The sequence below is a fragment of the Sylvia atricapilla genome, chromosome 13, assembly GCF_009819655.1.
Source record: "Sylvia atricapilla isolate bSylAtr1 chromosome 13, bSylAtr1.pri, whole genome shotgun sequence".
Taxonomy (NCBI): Eukaryota; Metazoa; Chordata; class Aves; order Passeriformes; family Sylviidae; genus Sylvia; species Sylvia atricapilla.
Window position 1 is genome coordinate 4,798,197 of NC_089152.1, and position 15,685 is coordinate 4,813,881.

Genomic DNA, 15,685 nt, shown 5'->3' on the forward strand with positions numbered 1-15,685 from the left:
GCTTGGCCCGTATTCACATGCTCCCTTCTCTCCGCGTGTTTTTCTTTAGCAGAAAATAGGATGCGACTGCAGAGAACTAAGTCAAAGCAGCGAGAGAAAGTTTGAACCGCACTTTAAATGATGCTGATTGCTGGGAGGGAGGAAAGGCATCTCAGGCGAGGAACCGAGGAGTAAAACTGATGTGAAAACAGCTTTTCACTTCTCCTCCGAGTGCTAATTTTGCTACTGTAAACAAACAGTGAAGTTAGAAACAGCTGCAAATAGCCTGCCCGGCACCCAGGGCTCAGGGACCGGAGGGGCTTGACTTTTGTTCATGTCTCGGGCTGAACTTCTCCCCCCCCCCCCCCCCCCCCCCCAGCTTCCCCAGCTTTACTTTTTTCTGTTTGCCTTTTTTTTTCTTTTATTATTATTATTATTATTTTAACCCCGAAATCAGGGGCTGATGCTGTTTAACCCCGAAATCAGGGGCTGATGCTGATTTGAGTTGTGGCGAGGGGACAAACAGCACGGGCACACTGAGAACATTTCGTGTGAGCCCGTGGAGTGCAGGCAGCTCGGCTGGATCCCCAATGCAACAGGAAACCTCGGGACAGACCCAGCCTAATTAACAGTTTTCCATCGCTGAAGCGATTTTTAAGAATCCCAGCGGATTAGCCCAATATGTTCAGGTGTGAGGCTACGAGGGCCTATAACTCCTTTCACTATAATCTTATAACCTCCTTACCTAATTCCTTAGATTGCAGATAGGAAGAGTCTGACCCTGGAGGTCGTAAAGAGCTGGGTTTCATTAACCCTTCCCTGGCCGGCGCCGCTCCAAGGTTAACTGCGCCGGGCTGTGGGCTCGGGGGAGCGACGGAGGGCGGCCAGGAGAAAAGGATTTGCAAGAGGGGTCGATCCTTCGGGAGGGCAAAGCTTAAAGTGATTTCTGCTCCCTTCATTCCCTCCCTTCAGCCAAAGGAAATATGGAAATAGAGAACTTTTCTCTTTCCCATGCAGCCGGAGGTGCATAAATGTACGGATGTTTGTGAGGCAATTCATCCCTTTTTACATCATTTCATTGTTGTTTATTATTTTTAATTTTTTTTTTCCTCTCCCCTCAAACGTGGAGGAGATGAAACATTCTAGAACCATCAGCAAAAAGCAAAGCCATCTCCATCTTCAGGACCAGCACCAATCTCTTGAGCTTCTTGTCCACAGTAGAGCTGTAATCTTTAAAGGAAAAAAAAAAATCTAGAAAAGCTTTTCAGACTGTATTTGCCTGGGAACACACCTGGTTTATATTTTAATAGGTAGTTACATTGTATTGATTCAGGGTACATCATTGATGTTGAAAGTTAATAACTCTCAAATTATATCTATCTGCCTACATACATAATTGCATACACAGTATAACACTGGAGGAATTTGCATTTTGCAGCACATTCTTTGTTCTTAAATCTTTTAACACACTGAGTTGTTCCTTTGAAGAAAATGTTATTGAACCACATGTTTAAGGAAAAGATGCTTCTAAACTATATGTTTAAGCAATGAAATTGTTGAGTGAAATACAGATTTCTTTGTATCTCACACAAACCTTGCCACACGCCAATCTTAACCTACACATCGAACTGCCTTTTTTTCTTTTTTTTTTTTCTTTCTTTTTTTTTTTTTTTTTTTTTTCCCCTCCCAGTTAGAAGGCAGAAATATGTGAACTGCTGAGAGAGGTGGGTACTTTTTGGTAAGTATGTTTAGATATGATCTTCAGATACATTTATTGTACTTTCAAATTCTTGGGATACTAATTGAGCTGGCAAACAATATCCCAGCTGAATGTCTCAGCTTCTTCCCTATTTAACAGGCTTTAATGTAGAAGTATATTGTAGCCATCCTTCCACTAAACAATGTAAGCTGAGGAGTCAGCAAAAAATGAAAAAAACATGTTAAAACCAAATTATAATTGCTGCCTTATATCTGACTCTTCTTCCTTTCCACAGTCCTAATGAACTCTTTAAAGTTTTATTTATTTATTTTTTTTATTTCTGAGTGACAGATCAAAAATAATTAGCAGAATCAGAAGCAGCCGGGAAGCTTGAAATAATGTGTCTAAATATTTCATATTGCTACTTATAATACCAGCCCTTCAGTTGTAAAAAGGAACCATTCCCTATTTATTCTGTGGTGGTTTATAAATACAGAAGGATAGATTCTTTTTTTTTTTTTTTTTTTTCCAGGGCCTGCCTCAGCGATGCCATAAATAGAGATTGAGCTATCAGGAGGGAAAAAAAAAAAAAAAAAAAAAAAAAAAAAGAGAGAGAAATAAAAAAAAAAAAGCAAAAAAATGGACAGGAATAGAGAGAGACAAATAAATGTATAACTGCATCTGAACAATGTTACGTAGCACATTAGGAGTTGGTAGAAAGAAATGAAATCTATCGCATATTTATAGCCTCATAATTAAAATACATTCTTATCTCTCTCCTCTGAAAGGTTGCAGCTTTCTTGGAAGTATTTTGAGTGCATATTTTAAACTCCATGTCTCGAATTGAATTAAGATGAGCTGTTTTGCCCAAGAGTAAAACCCTTGTTTACAATTTAATATTTAACTTTCAGCTGCCTACCCGCTGCCATATCATTTTCTTTAGATTTCACCTCCTTACATTTGCAGGCTTTATTTAAACTGTTGTTAGCTTATATCAAATCCTAATTTCTTATCATAAGAAATGAGTCAATGTAATCCAAAACAGACGCCCTGGTCTGATCGAGGTAAATTGGATGAGAATCTTTCACATTCAAAGGGTTAAAGCTAGACTGAAAACTTTAAAGCAAAGAGATACCAGCAAACAGTGAAAAATGGTCCATCTGCTCTCTCTTGACAAGCTTGCATTATATCACATGTAAGGAAGCCCAAATTTTTGAATCTAAGACCAGTTTTAGTTTTTAATAGGAAATAATTACATGGAACTTTATTTCCAGAGAGAATGTCCCTTCCAGCTACAGTGTTTTGCTTTGATCTAAGTATTAACTGGTAATAAAATAACCATATTTTGGATCCTAAGCATATTGATGCTTAGAGGAATGTTATGCTTTCAATCAAATTTTAACTTTAGATTATCCGAAGGTATTCATCCTTCTTTTGTCAGAAACCAATTTGCTCTCTTACTCCTGCAGCTACTCACATGTGGCTTGGTACACTTTGTTATTTTATAGTGGAATTTGCACTATCGGGGTGGAAAACTTTTAGGTGGAATGAGATCATGTTCCAGCCTGGCAATTTGGGCTGTTCCTCATGCAGGTCCCCAGCCCAGCCCTTCTTTACACTTGTTGTGCACCACCACCATCGCTCACCTCCGAGGGCGACCGCCGCGTCAGGATTGTGTTTGAAATATTCGGATTTTTTTTATTTAAATTTTTTCCCCCCTTTTTTTTTAACCTGGAGAATCAATCATTTGGACCCATCCTGAACAATTAACCTCCCCTTTATATTACAGCCCCAAGTGCAGTACTTCATAAAGACATGAAAAGGACATCCCAGTCAGCAGGACCCGAGCCCAGGCTTGTCACAGAGCATAAAAGGAGAGAGAAGGGGAGTTTTTATCTCTTTGCCCCGCCAATTCTTAATAGTTCTAAGTTTCAGTGTGACAATAAAACAGTTTTGATAACATAGCTCATGGGTTTCTCTGCCACATAAAGTTTTCTTAATAATAAAAAAGAAGAAACTTTATCCCTGCTAAATTAAAATAGGGCAGATGTTGGATATGGTTCATATTAGGCAGCCTTTCACCCCTTTGCCCCTGGCACTAAAGTTCTGACTTTTTCTTTCTACAATGTCTGTTTCTAACTGAAAGGTATTATTCCTGCCCTGGCTCTCTTCTTCTATTTATTTTTTCAGTGTCTAAAATTAAACCTATTCATTTAGTAATATACATTCTACATCACATTGCTAAACCTGGCCAGAGAGGGGAAACGTTTTCCAAAAAAGGGATGCACCACTGACCTTAAAAGAAAACATGAAGCAGGGAAAGCTGTTCTTAAAAGGTTTATTTCTAGAGAATTTTGTAGCTCTGTTGACATTATAGGGATAATGGCTGTATTGCAATGGGCTTTCAAGGCCCAAGAGGTTTATGTTTTCTTCTGACCGTAAGTCTAATAAAATTTTAAAGGTGCACAAAGTCTCATCACTTTAGATATTTAAAACTAGTTTGAAAAATCTCTGGGGAAACATACATTATGGTGGATAGCCCCATGGAGAAAGCAGGGGATAGACAAAAAAAAATACCCTGAGTCCAAACCCAAATAACCCCCCCCTTTTTTGCTCATGCTAGCTCTATGAAAATCCTGGCTATTAAACTCCCAAGGATAGTACAGCTCTTTCCTCCAGGGCTGTGCAGATAGAATTTATTGTCCATTTGGAATGATCAAGTTTAGGCTAATAAAAGGCCCTCTGTAAGCAGAAATGCCCAAGTTGATGTTTGGCAGAGTTTTCAATGCTGGAGTTTATACAGGACGGGGGCTCTGCACTATTTGAAATAACTCCTATCCCAGCAGCTGAAGATGATCTGACACACAAGTAAACGTTAGCAGGCAGTGACTGAAGGTTAATCAGCCCTGCTTTCTGAGCTGGGTGCTTGAAAGCAGAAAAAAAGTGAAAGCTGCTTTCTCTAGCCCTTCCCTATGCTAAGGTGCTGTTAACTTTTATGAATTTTCTTCCCCCCCTTCCTCTTTTACTATCTGTCTTTGTGCCTGAGGGCCAGTGAAAGAACACTGCAGATTCTAGATTGCTTTCAGAGTTTCCCTTTGCTGATGATGGATTACCATGTCAATTTAAACGGCATAGGATTAATTTGTTTCAATGATTTCTCTTTAGGCTGAATGCCAGTCTTTTTTTCTATCTCTCTCCTTGCTCTTCAGAAAAAATAATAACAATAATAATAATAAATCCTTAAAACCCCCCCAACACTTTTGAGATTCCATGTTAAAAAGGCAATAATAGAAATAGACAAGTTAGGTGTAATGTTGCAACACAGTTGTAGGTTTGAGTGTTTTTATCTCGTTCTGAGGGGCTGCAGCATACAGTCAGTCACATTAAAATGAAATTGGATCCAACGTTTATTCAATAAATACTTGTCTTGTAGGTAATCCAGAACAGAGTGCTTTTGACACATAAGGACTTAATTTGTCTTGGATAACAAGTTATTAATATGGCACATTTAAACTTGCCACCTACAATAAGGTCATTTAGATCTATAATACGACTCACGAGAGAACTTCATAAAGCCAGAAACAAAGTTTGGAGCTGCCTCTGAGGCGCGGAGCAGACGCACGGCTCACGGTTTGCTCTTTTCAGAAGAAAAGTTCAGAGCAAGTAGGAGCCACCCAAACCCAAATGGTGTGCATCTGCTCCTCTTTGAAAGGCAAACGTAAATGGAGCAAGGAGGGGAGAGGTAAGTAAAAAAAAAAAAAAAAAAAAAAGGAAAAAAAAAGGAACCCAAACACACATTTTTGAATGAGTAAGCTTTAAAGCTGTGCTGCGTCTGCTCGCAAACTCATCGCAGCTTTGAAAGTGAAAAAACAACATTTGGTTCAGAGTGGAAATTCGCCTGCATTTGCACCCTACCTCTTCCATGTGCTTCGCAATTTACCCGCTTTTAATAAATAAGTGAGGAAGTTGGAACATAATCCACCCATAAATGTTATTGCTGTAATTTGACTGCTCTGTGTTTGTTCATGCATTAGCTGTATATGTAAAGAGAAGTGGGGATGGATGGTGGGGATCCACGTGTAGCGTGAATAAACAGAGGTGTTTGGGATTTCAACACCCAAACATCCTGCAATTGTTTTCAGTTTTGGGGTCTTAGGTTTCAGACCTGCCCTAACCCAGTGGTGCTTGCAAGATGTGCATCAGGAGAGGAATATTGTGGGAATGCTGCTCAGGACGTGTTTGGTGACTGGCAATTCGGTCTCCACGCTGTGTCTCTGAGCTTTGTTATTCTGCTTTTCTGTACTAAGCTCTTGGTTGTTCTTGCCCTGGCAGATTCTGTCTCTTTAAGTAAGTAAATCTAATTTTTAAGCTATTCCTGGGAAAAGGATGTTACACATGAGTAGAAAAATGCAGGCAAGAAAGGCTAATTGAATGAAAAGAGAGAATTAGGTTAAAAATAGAGTACAATCTAGTATCACATTTTCACTAGTGTAACCTGAAATGAAGGTGTCTCCAAGTCCCCAGTGATGCCAGAGTGTTTAGATGTTGGGCACAGATGGAGACACCTATTGAAATGTGTCTGAAGAAGATTAATAGGACTTGTCAGTGTTGGGAAAGCACTGCTTTGCTGTAAATTTCTACTAGCACAAGATGAATTACCGATGAATGCTCAGTTATCAACCCCATCACTATCATTGGACACTAAATCAAATTGAGCAGTTATCTACAATCAGAAAATTTCTTTTAAAAGTAGGCATACACCTTTAGGCTTAAACTCTTTAATAAGACAATATCCTCGATGGTATGTGTGTGTTCACAAAGGGATATGATTTAAAGTTTCTATACAAAAAGCTTCTGTTCAGAAATGAACTCCAAGTTCAGTGTGAAATCAGCATTGTCAAACAATAGAAGATAATCGAAAATGCTGGTTATATAATACAGAGTTCTGATGGGGGCCTGATCCAAAATGGATTTTCATGCGTATCATTAGATTTTGGATCCATCCTTATTTATGAGGGTTTTTTCAATCTCTGCTCTCCCCTTATTTATGGTGATGATAACCCCCCCACTTCTCTCTACCTTCATGCCTGGGTATCCAAATCATACATTAATGCAAAATAGCTATCATGACTCAGGATATATATATAATAAGAATACCACCCCCCCAACAAATTTAGGAAATTACAGCTTAATATAATGAACTATGTGACAAAAGAGTCAATGAATAATATTTTAAATGAGAGTATTTCCTTTTCTCCTTTATGAAAGGGGAAACTGTCACAAGCAAAACTACCACAAGCATTTACCAGCCAGCTCCTGAAGAATATACCTGCATTTACCATCTGATGCTGCTGATGACAATGATATTAAATAAGCATTACATACTTTTACTTTCTAGGATTTCTTTCTCTCTCACCCAGGCACTGCATACTTTATCCAAGGAGATTTATCATGGCATGCTTTCCAAAGTCAAATTTTCCCTTTTGTTAGAGACAAGGGGAGTAATTTGTGTTTAGGGAGGGAGACAGGTACAGAGCCTTTATCTGATCTGCGTCCCCAGCCACCACCACCTTCTTAATCGATGGCAGATTCCCACTCTGGAGGATCTGGCCCTATCTGGGTTACTTCTTAGCCAAGGAATGTGTATCCTTGCCTTCATCCCCACATATCTCACCTGTGATGCAGGCTGCTTGCTGAGAAGGGGATCATGCGCTGTTTACCACGCAGCAGTTCCAAAGCCTTTGTGTGTTTCCCATCTCCAGCCAAAGCTTATTATTTACCAGCCTAAAAAATTCACTAGGGTAAGGGACAGCAGAAGTGATTTTCTTCATTTTTACACCCCGCTTTTCACGCAGCAAATACATTAGGAGCAGATTCCAGTCAGATGGAAGTTATTAACTTTCAGCAGAACGGGGCCGATTTCAGCCAGCCACAGCCTGTGCCCTTCGAACACAGTTGCTTTGCAGCATCCCTGTGTTTATTTTTTTTCTTTGGAGGGCATGATTCTTTAAACATATTTGTTTTACGCAGAGCAGCAGTTGAATCCTAACTTTTTTTTTCCTCCCCCCACACAAACACATAAAGAGAATATTAATAGGGAATATTAACAGAGGTGAGTGCAGCATGAAGCTAGTTAGGTTGTAGTAGCTGAGAAATATGAACTAGTGAACATAATCCATAAACTCCATTTGGTTACTATAATACTCCAATCTGTATTTATTACAACCCCACTCTGATGCTTATACAACTGCAATTGCTAGATTTATACACTCTAATGGTTTCACAATAAGAAAAACCTGTGTCTTTATCTTTCTTTTCCTGTCCAAAATAACCCCTTCCACATATACTTCAGGCTTCTCTGGACCTTGTCTGGGTTTAATCACAGGCTTTGGGACAAAATGTGCATTATTAAGAAGTATAAATATTTTCAGAAGCAATCAAAGGGTTGAAAGATTGATTCGGCATGTAGATTGGATTTAATTCGAAGCAGCTTTGTTCTAATGAGGACTACTGGGATACAAAGACAGCAGCCGCTTATGGCCACCAGTTGGGAACTTCGACTGGCTGCAGCAACCTGTCAAGAATTCCAAGAAACTGCCAGGTATTGCACAGAGAAGTGGTGGGGAGGATGGTGGTCTATTGTTTGCAGCCTCCTTCCGAGGCTGGTTTAAGATTTCACAAGTCCCAGTTTTACCAAAATAACAATTCAGCTTCTTGCTGCTCACTGGGCCAAATCCTGCATTGCCTCACTCAGGGAAAACCCCATGGACTTTGTGGGTGGCTTTGCCTTGAGGGAAAGGTGGCAAAGCTTGGCCGAGCCTCAACTCCAGCCAATTTGGGAGCTGCGTAGCAATTTGTCCTGCTCCCAGACCTGGTTGCTTTCACAATGACTTGTTCCATTCAGTTTTGCCATCTGCACTTCTAGATGGGATAGGACCTTTTTTAGTTGGGAGGTGTTTATCCCTAGGGAGAATTACAGCTCTGTGAGGGCTTGGAAGCTCCTGTCCTTATTGGACAGGACTGCTGGACCCGTCCTGCTTCCCACCTGCAATGTCCAACAAAACATTCTTGGGATGATGCTGAACCCAAGGGGACCCTTGACTGCTTTCCCCTCAGATGTAAAAAACCCCAACAGTGAAATGTGAATGTGGGCTTTGGGGGGGTGTCACGTCACAGGTACTTGGTCTCCTAAACACCAACCGTACAGTCAGAATCACAGGATATCCAGGATCAAACACGGACCAGTTTCTCTCTCCCCTTGGCCCCCCCCTTGCCTACTTTTGTCCATAAAAGCAATAGAAAGAGAGAAAGCTTGAATTTTCTGAACTGTTTCACCCATCCACAGCTGGAATTCCAAAGCGAAATGAAAATGCCTTTAAAATCAACCCTACATGGGAGCCTGAGAGAACAAGTTTTCCTTTGTTGTAGGGTATAGTATTATTTGCTGTAGGTTTTTGATATACATTCTAAATTAGGCCTGCAAAGGAATGCTTCATCTTTAATTCATCACTCTCAGCTGAAAGAGATTAGCAATGTCTAGCACGCACCCTTCGTATGGTGCTGACCTCATCAAGTATGGCCTGAAATTAATTAGCCTCATTCATTCCAAATGGAAAAGGATAATGGAGCTGCATTTTAGAGATGACCATCACAAATTGTATGCAGCATATTTAAAATCTTTCCCCCTTCACTCCCCTCCCCATTTAAAAAAAAGAAAAACCAAAATCTATGTAGATTAAAATTCTTTCCAGAACTTGCAATATGTCGGAGTTATCGAGGCATTAGGAGCAGAAACCATTCCGTTTTTATTTGTGGAACTGGGAGCCACATTTTGTATGTGTGGCTGTAAAAGCAGCAAGCCTGTCTTAATGGCAGAACACCTGGAATTAATTTGATATTTCCAGGTGCTCTGGCAAACTGGGACATCAAGCACTTGATGTTTAAACATTCTTCCACTGGCTTGCTTAAATCAATATGAAAGTGGTGTCCCTTTGTCATTCATACATGCAAAGTGCTAGCACAAACTCCAGCTTGGCTTCAGAGTCCTACATCACTCATAATCTAATTAGAAATCAGAGCAGAGCTGAAGCAGCATTCTTTGTGGATTCTTGGGCAGCAAATAGGGATACTTGTCTTTTGTTTCCCTCCTCGATTGCATCGTTCACAAGCTTTCACACCACATCTCTAAAGGTGGTTAGGTGCCTCAAGATGTTGACAGGCATGAAGGACAAGATTATTTAGGTGCCTAACCCGGGTGATTTCAAATGGAATTAAGCAACTGGATGTCACTGGGCTGGAAGGGGGGATGGTGGTGGTGTGGGGATGGGGAAAAAAAAAAAAAAAAAAAGCAGCCAGTGCATATTAAAAGCTCTAATTTGTTGTCCTAAACTCTAGCAATGTGGGCGATGTTTTTCCAGGGTAAAATTGCCTGCAGGGTACATTTACTGCAGCCTGTTAATTCCCCCTGAGGTCAGTGGGCACCGGGTGTTGGGCAGGGCAGCCTCTCCCAGCCGGGCACGGCAGTCGCGTCTGCTCCGGCTGCTTCCCAAGGGACAGGGACAGTAATGAAGGACGTGGGATTTCCCACAGGAGTTTGGAAGATGCCCATGTCTAAGAGAATGGCGAGGATTGGGCCAAAATCCAGATCCAGACTCGATTCCTTCACCCAAGTAACCCTGTGTTGACCCACGACTGCTGATGGATCGCAGGGACATGGATCTTCCTCTCTCCTCACTGCCCTGCACCAGATCACCAGGAGGACCTGAGAGCACTGTGAGTAAGAGATACATTTTTTTTTCCTCACACTAAACAGTTCATTGCAAAACTTCAGATTTTGAAATGACAAGGTCAGAATGGCTCATATCTGCAATGCTGGGGCTTGGGGAACATTCCTGCAGTCCTTATACCCAGGGCTGGAAACACAGGGAAACATTTTGTGGTATGTACTATAATCACCTCCTACACAGAAAAATGGAGAATTAATTATTTCTCTTTTAACACAAACAAACATTTGTCTTCCAAAGATTCCATTCATTAAGGACTGCCATTGAATCCAAGATTGAACCTATTGTTATTAATGCTAAATGAATTCAAGTTTGTCTACCATGAACAAAGCTGCTTGCCATCTGATAATCCAAATTTACTCAGGAAAAAAAGAATGAGCAAATGTTAGAAGCAGCAGGTGAAATCATACCACTGTTATTAAGCCTTCTTTCAGGGGAAGCACAGGATAGATTAAATTGTTATGTTAGGCCATGTTGTGAGTCCACGTCAATTTTGTCTGAGATCTTATCTTAGCTCAGAACTGTTTCCTCCTAAATTAAACTAAACGTTGAAGACATGAGAAGCATATTGACCCAAAGATTCGAAACTTTGGATTCAGCAGACTTCTGATCTTTCGTCCACAGACTATCGAGTTGTAAAGCTGTGGAATATTAAATAATCATGATTATCTTCAACTCGCCCATTTGTCATGCTGGGACACTGGCACAGATTTTCCTTGCAGGTTTTTTTGTCAGAACCAGGCATTGATTTTGCCTGATAGCTGACATCATTTGCCACTGACCTTATAGACCATGGTCCTATCCCAATATTAAGTCTCGTGCACCAAGTGTGGGCTGTAATTCTGTCTCTGGTGCTCTTAACCTCTCTTTTGCAAACACCATTGTCCAATAAAGCAGCAAACAAAAAATCCTACAATCAGAACAACTGAATTATGCTGGTACTTCGATCAGCTGTTATCAGGCACAGGCAGTTCTTGAGATTCAGAAATGCAGTGTAATTCACCTGGGATAAGAAATCAAATTTAAAAATGAGCTGAACAGACATTTTTAGGAATAAGTAAATTTTGAAATAAACCAGCTTTTTAATTCCACCTTTTTTATATTAGAACAAATCAATAGTCTTGGAGATGAGTTTCAACTGTCATAATTAAATAACATCCTGTTTCTTGCAGCACAGCCAAACAAGGACTTTTACTCCTGACACAAGAATTTCCTTAGGTAGGGACAACTTACTGACTTATTACAGCAATGACTTAAGACCCACATGGGTCCATCATATTTTAGGAAACAGATCTTTACCAAAAACACACAGCACAATTCATCCCTGAAGTCAGAGCACTGAAGAGATGGAGTAATAAAAGAAATAATATATTTTAAAGGCTTTTTAAATACAAACATAACGATGATACATTAAATAATGGGATCTACCCAGCCAGACTTCTAATTATCTACATGCAAACCTCACATTCACTCATCACTGCGTTCTCTTCAGCTGTAATGCTGGTTTTTGGTAGATACTAACACTGAGCCATAAGTTGGAATGGGAAGGGAAACAAGGAGAGTGCAAGGCTGTATATTAGCTTAGACAAGTAGGATGTCATTGCCAGCCTGAATTTGTTGATGACATCAGGCATTAAGCAAGTAAATCTTCAGCCACTGAAGCATGGGTTTGCTGACTTTAAGTAATGACATCCAGGAGGTTATGCAGTGGAATTACACCAGTAAGTGCCTATGGACTAATAATGGCCCTGACCACAAAATAACAAGGCAAAATAGAGATTCGCCTCTCCCTTGAAAAGAAAGATTTTGTTTTTCCTTATTCTAGTCTCATTTCAAATGTTCAAGAATCTGAGTTTGATCTTCTTTGAGGATGGGGAAGGACTTGTCTCGGAAGAACTGAGCTCATGGAGTCACTTGGTTAAATTCCCATTTCCACCCAGTAAAGACCATGGAGATGGTCAAAGGTACAAAAAGGTATCAGCTCCCAATCTGGGGTCTGAGTGTGAGGCTGGGCCTTCCTGTGGGCTGAGGTTTGTTTCCATTTGTACCAGATATTGATGGTTTATAGTGGTTTCACCTAAATCCCTGGACATTGCAGGTTCCCATGCACATGGTGACTTCATGGTGCTGAAAACAGAAGTGTTACCAGGAGCCATCATAGTTCTTTGTCCCAGCTAAACTATTCAGCTCCCCTTCTGCAATGTTTTTCTGCCACACATCCTAATTCTACCATCCCTTTCCCCTAATAACAACATAAATGAGTACTCTACAGGTGTAATTATGGTAATAGTTCTTTTACTGCAAATACTGGAAGCCTGTAACCTGTAATTCACTTTTTCTGATAGTCTCCTATTCTAACACTAGACATGTTATTTTAAAATGTCTAGGGCCTGAAAGCTAAATTTATAGTGATAGATAACAGTAATGGAAACCAAGCATCCTCCTTAATTCAGACTTTGGAGCTGTGCTGTATCTCTTGGCCAATTGTTGCCTTGTTCACCTAGAAATATCACACCCACCATTCCCACAATGATTCAAATATCAGAGTTAAACAGAAGGAAGTAAAATACCTTTCAATTTGTTTATTTTAAGGGATGAATCTATGAAAACTCAAACCACATTAACATGCAATATCTTTTTATTAATTACTCCTTGGGAAATTCTGGGACAATTATTGCTTCTCCACAGTGAGTCTGCCATATTTCAGATAATATGAGCTCGCCTTCTTTTCTAGGAGCATCACAAGACTGATTGGAGTGTGTGAGAACCAAGCACTCAGGGAGGTGGCTGATGCAGCTGGTTCCCTGGCCCTGGTCTGTGGGTCAGCTCATGGTCATGGCACAAGCCACCAGAGGCCAGAGAAACATTGTGGGGGCTGTTTCTGTCTTGGCTTCTCCTCATCAGTGCTTTGAGCTGCACAAAGCCCTGAGAACCAAGGCAACACGAGTGCACCACCAAGGATTTCCTCCTCTCATGGTCCACACCTGAAGCACAGCACAAAGTTCCACGCTTTGCTTCTGCAGGTAGGAGCTCAATCCAATTTACAGATGTAGTTTTAGTTAGAAGCAAGGCAATAATCCTAAAATAACTGATGCAAATGGTCACCCTCTTCTAGAAACGACATTGTTTCGTCATTTTCTCTCAATTTTCTTTATGAAGCAGCCAGTGTGAGGAGTGCATGCTGGCACACACCACACTTGATAGAGGAAAAGAACAAACGGACAAATATTTTTAATATGCTGCAGTTTATCAACATCTCAGTGAATAAAGGGCAAAGGAAGTTTTCCACTGGTTATTCATAGATCTACATGGAGATGCTGATAAACTACTATTTAGTCCAGACACTGGACAGAAATAAATCACTAGATAAAATACAATATTCCGAGTAAAATCCTTTCTGGAATGTGTTCTTGCCCCAGACTCCTCCTGGAATAGGCACAGCAATGCTCCCTGAGACCTGGCAGCCCTTCTAAGTGAGCATATGGTCTGCTCAGCTCTCACAGTGCTGGTGCATGGTGAGTAAACACACTGTACTGTCAGAGCAAACAGGGGGCTCTTTAATAGCATGAAATTCTCTGCCTGCTTCAAACTCCATCTACTACTCCAGAAATGGATTTCCCTTCTGTGCTGGAACATGCAGTGTTTGCAGGAGGGGCAGGAAAAAAGTGAGAAGTCTCTTGAGATGGTCTGCAACCATCTCCCATAAAGCTGGTAATGCCATGGAAGGGCCTTGATGTGTCAGAAGTTGCATTTTCTGGTGATGCTACATCACCTTCTCCATTCTTTTGAATTGTCCCCTGATGCAGTGTAACTTGGTCAGTAATTGGAATAGAGAGAGGGACCTGAAGGTAAAAACCCCAATGTTAATCAAGGCTGGCAAAGGGCAGAACATCAGCTGCAGTAATTGTTTTTCTGAGGGAGTCAACAAAGCCGGGCTCGTCTGTGCTAGCAAACAGATCTGGTCCTGCCTCTGTGCTCCTCACACTGGCAGAACATTGCCCTGAAATCACTGGAGCAGGGATCGGGCCAGGAATGAGCAGCTAAATTGCAAAGCAAATTAATTCCTGCCAAAAAAGTTCAGCTATGCTCAGAAGTATGTAAAGTGTCTGATTTGAGAAGTGTCAAGTAGCATTTGTGACCAATTATCCAAGATGAAGGGGGCAGAGCTATGTTTACATGTACTAATCTTCAGCCAAAGTTTGAAAACTCTAATTCATGGACACGCATCAAATTTCCTTTCCAAGCTTGGCATTTGCCTGTACGCACGCATGCACATTGCTCGGGGATGACAGGAAAACATGATTACCACTTGCAAATAATACAAATAAAAAAAAAAAAAAAAAAAAAAAGGAGAAGAGCTGCCATGCAGCAGCGTGGTAATTAAACCTATACTGTGATATGCAAAAAGAATCATGGACCACTGTAGGAGTAAAATAGCTTTATCAGCTGTGCTGAAATATGATGTGTGGTGTGTCTGTATTGTTATTTTTTCCACAACCTGTGAAGCCTTGGGAAATGATTTACACAAAAGAACAAGGAGTAAAAGCTGCCTCTGCCATCTTCTGTTTAATTAACATAGGTATACCAATTTAATGCAATTAATCAAGATAGGAGGGATTAAACAGTAACTCAGCTGACAATGACAGCATTAGCATTGCTGTGGCATATGAAGGGCTGCAAAATGAGAGTGGTGACTGGAAACACTGTGAGGGAGAACAAGCTGGCTGCAGTTTTGGGAGGTTTATGCAGATGTACTGAAATTTAGGGGCAGCTGATTTTTCATGTGGCCAAGTGTTTATCTGCCCCTGCCCTTTCCTTTACCCTCTCAGACCTTCCAGGGTAATCCCCAGAGTGGCAACAACTTTTAAAGTGATTCCTCTTTCTTCTAACAGATTCCTGATGCTAAAGGTCTGACCTTAAAATGAGCAGTGCATAGGGCAAGAGTGGGTACTGCAGTGAGCTTCTGGCCTTCAACCCTTCCAAAGACAGCTATTTTGGTAACCAGAACACTATATTCATGATGGGTGAGGGAACAGAGCCTTCCAGTGCAGGGCTTCTCAGCACATTAACTCTATCAGTGCTGGATCCTGTGCAAGTTGCTTTTGTCTGTTTAAAACCATAAATGCAGATTTACAGAAGTCTGCAGCGTTCTGTAACTTCATGGTTGTTCTTTAGTCCTGATGCACCTAAAAACTGACTGATTCCTGTGGATTTCTGTGTGGAT

General features: G+C 40.8%; 1 long non-coding RNA gene across 3 annotated transcripts in view; it reads left to right on the forward strand.

Moving 5' to 3' along the window:
• The window catches only part of LOC136366957 (uncharacterized), an 18,219-nt gene extending 6,991 nt beyond the window's left edge, over positions 1-11,228 (forward strand). The window contains exons 3-5 of one of the 3 annotated variants that reach the window (XR_010744607.1): positions 1,670-1,717; positions 8,031-8,279; positions 10,268-11,228. This is a non-coding gene — a long non-coding RNA (uncharacterized lncRNA). Of the gene's footprint in view, positions 1-1,669; positions 3,344-8,030; positions 9,404-10,267 lie in introns of those variants that run through there. The other 2 variants (XR_010744608.1, XR_010744606.1) reach the window with 2 other exon arrangements.
• The last annotated feature ends 4,457 nt before the right edge of the window (positions 11,229-15,685 follow it).